Genomic DNA, 2,976 nt, shown 5'->3' with positions numbered 1-2,976 from the left:
CCTTTCAAGCAGTGGTCCACAGCTGGGTTATGAATAAAAAAGCATACCTTTTTTTCTCATTTTATTACAATGAAGTTTACCAGTATAGAAAAGTCACATGATATTGGTGGGTCGGATTTCTTGAACCCTGCAACATGAGGAACTCTAAATAAATTAAATATTGTTACACATTCAGACTTCCAATGTACAAGTTCTTGGAAACAGTTATGGCCCTCACTACGCTAGGTTGGTGACATGAAGTCCAACAGCATCTGAAACGCTGTGAAGGCATAACTTTACAAATAGCAATGTAAGCTTACAGAACTTGCCTTTATTAAGGTGATATGTTCATGTAATTCCAACATCTTCACGATGTAATAAACTAAATTTACTACATTTCGCTTCTAAAAACCTAGATGAAACATTAAAAAGAAGCCATACAGTATAAATTGCAACTTCAGGAAAAGCTCCTGCTTTATTATTCCAAATAATTTTTCCCATGTAAAATAAATGTCCTGGTATGTGGGAAGATAATATTTGTTAAAGTCACAATGAAGCCTTGTTGACAGAAGGTTGGCTATATAAACAGCACAGCTTGAGAAAAGGTTTTATCTCCAAACCTATTAGACTGGGTGAGGATCAGTAACAGCCCACTTGCGATGTTACAGGAGGTCTCATTCCCATCCGAGGTCGAGAAAGTCCACCCTGGTAAGGGGGCATCATTGGCGGTCCCTGTCCATACAGGGGCATAGCACCAGGAAGGTATCCTGGCATGTTTTGATGATGACCACTATACTGACCATGAGGTGGCACTGGGGGTCTCATTCCTTGTTGCTGTGGGATGCCTGGCTATGGTGGCATCATACCTCCAATTGGTCCAACTGGTAGATTACCTATGGGGACCTGTCCTTGCTGAGGAAGATCACACTGATATCGTGGTAACTGCGCCCTTCTCTCTTCCAGGTATACAGCCTCATCTGGATGGATCAACTTACTGTTTGCATTGGTTATTCTAAGTGTAGCAGGCTTACTTGCTATTGAAGCTGCTGGTTTAGCTGCAGTACTATTTGTTGTACTAGTGGTTGAATCTGTAGACTATGTATAAGCAGGGAATGTAGGGGTTCTGTAGTTGTTGCAGGGGTACTATTTAAGGGTTTGAAATCTGTCCCAACAGGTCCTTGGACAGCTGCCTGAGCCTGTCCAGCACTGGGAAAAAGAGGCTTAGTAACTGGAGGCTGTGGAGCAGGTACAGTTGCTGTTGGTGCAGGTGGCCTATTAAGAATACCTGGCACGGCCGGGCGCGGTGGCTCACGCCTGTAATCCCAGCACTTTGGGAGGCCGAGGCAGGTGGATCACGAGGTCAAGAGATCGAGACCATCCTGGACAACATGGTGAAACCCCGTCTCTACTAAAAATACAAAAAATTAGCTGGGCATGGTGGCGCGTGCCTGTAATCCCAGCTACTCAGGAGGCTGAGGCAGGAGAATTGCCTGAACCCAGGAGGTGGAGGTTGCGGTGGGCCGAGATCGCGCCATTGCACTCCAGCCTGGGTAACAAGAGTGAAACTCCGTCTCAAAAAAAAGAAAAAAAAAAGAATACCTGGCACTAAAACAGTCTGTGCTTGGGTCACTGGAGGAATTCCAGGACGGGAATGGGGGTGGGGGGAATACCTGGTGACATTCCAGGCATCAGAGATGGTATATTCCTGGCCCAGGGGGCATATTCCACCCATCATTATGTTTTCACCGCAAAGTGACTGGGTGCATTTTCTCTGATGATGCAATCCAGGTGGCATGCCTGGCATAACTAGTGGCATTCCTGGCATCAGGGGAGGATGACCTGGCATTAGTGGAGGTATGCCTGGAGGCATTCCTGGTGCTCCTGGTACTGGTGACAGTCCTGGCTGCACCACTGGGGGAATATAACCTTGTTAATGTTGAACAGGCTGTGGTTGAAATAAAGTTGAGGCTGCAGAATTGTCATCATCATATTCATCAGATTCATCTTGTTGCTTCTTTCCTTGACTTTCTTGTTTTCTGTTCAAAAAATCATCATCTTTCATCCATGTCTTTTTCTTTTCTTTCTTTTTTTGAGATGGAGTCTTGCTCTGTTGCCAGGCTGGAGTGCAATGGAGTGATCTCAGCTCACTGCAACCTCTGCCTCCCGGGTTCAGGTGATTCTCCTACCTCAGCCTTCGAAGTAGCTGGGACTACAGGCCCACACCACCACACCCAGCTCATTTTTGTATACTTAGCAGAGACGGTGTTTTACCATGTTGGCCAGGATGGTCTTGATCTGTTGACCTCGTGATCCATGCACCTAGGCCTCCCAAAATGCTGGGATTACAAGCTTGAGCCACTGCACCCGAACTTTACTCATGCCTTTTTCATGGATCTCTTTTCCATGTCCATGCTGTATATATGGCATATATCCATACCATATGTCTGCATTTGGTATTGCATTTGGTACAGCATCTATTGTTTCTTTATGCACCTGCATGCAATGAATAGCTAAGCCAGGTCCTGGATACAATTTCTTGTGACATATATGACATTTAAAATGCTTTGCTTTTTGGTGCTGTATATGGGTCATCCCATCATCAAAATCTCTATACAATACCAGCACCAGGGCTTCAGCTGTTTCTTCTTGTGACCCATACTGTGCTCTACCAACAAAGTAAAAAAGAGGAGAAAAGAAGCAGGAGAAACACGGTGAAAAATCACTTATGTTCCCAACCCAGTGGTTACCACCGCGCCCCACAGGAAGCAGACACAAAAGGCTATATTACATTATAAATACATACTTATGGTATATTTAAGAGTGTTTATAACTATTATAAGTGTATTATTAATATACTTTATTTATTTGTTTATTTTCTGAAGATGGAGTCTTGCTCTGTTGCACAGGCTGGAGTGCAGTGGCCTCATCTAGGCTCACTGCAAACTCTGCCTCCCGGCTTCAAGCAATTCTCCTGCCTCATTCTCTCGAGTAGCTGGG

At 44.7% G+C, this 2,976-nt stretch overlaps 1 pseudogene; it reads right to left on the bottom strand.

Annotated features, from left to right (window-relative positions):
* Nucleotides 1–618: 618 nt before the first annotated feature.
* On the bottom strand, nucleotides 619–2,636 carry LOC116551534 (annotated as a pseudogene).
* Nucleotides 2,637–2,976: the final 340 nt, after the last annotated feature.

This window comes from Sapajus apella, unplaced genomic scaffold (genome assembly GCF_009761245.1).
Source record: "Sapajus apella isolate SASKATOON/1434 unplaced genomic scaffold, GSC_monkey_1.0 scaffold10, whole genome shotgun sequence".
In the NCBI taxonomy this organism is placed as follows: domain Eukaryota; kingdom Metazoa; phylum Chordata; class Mammalia; order Primates; family Cebidae; genus Sapajus; species Sapajus apella.
Note: the sequence above shows the minus strand (reverse complement) of the source record. Positions and strands in the feature narration are given on the sequence as shown.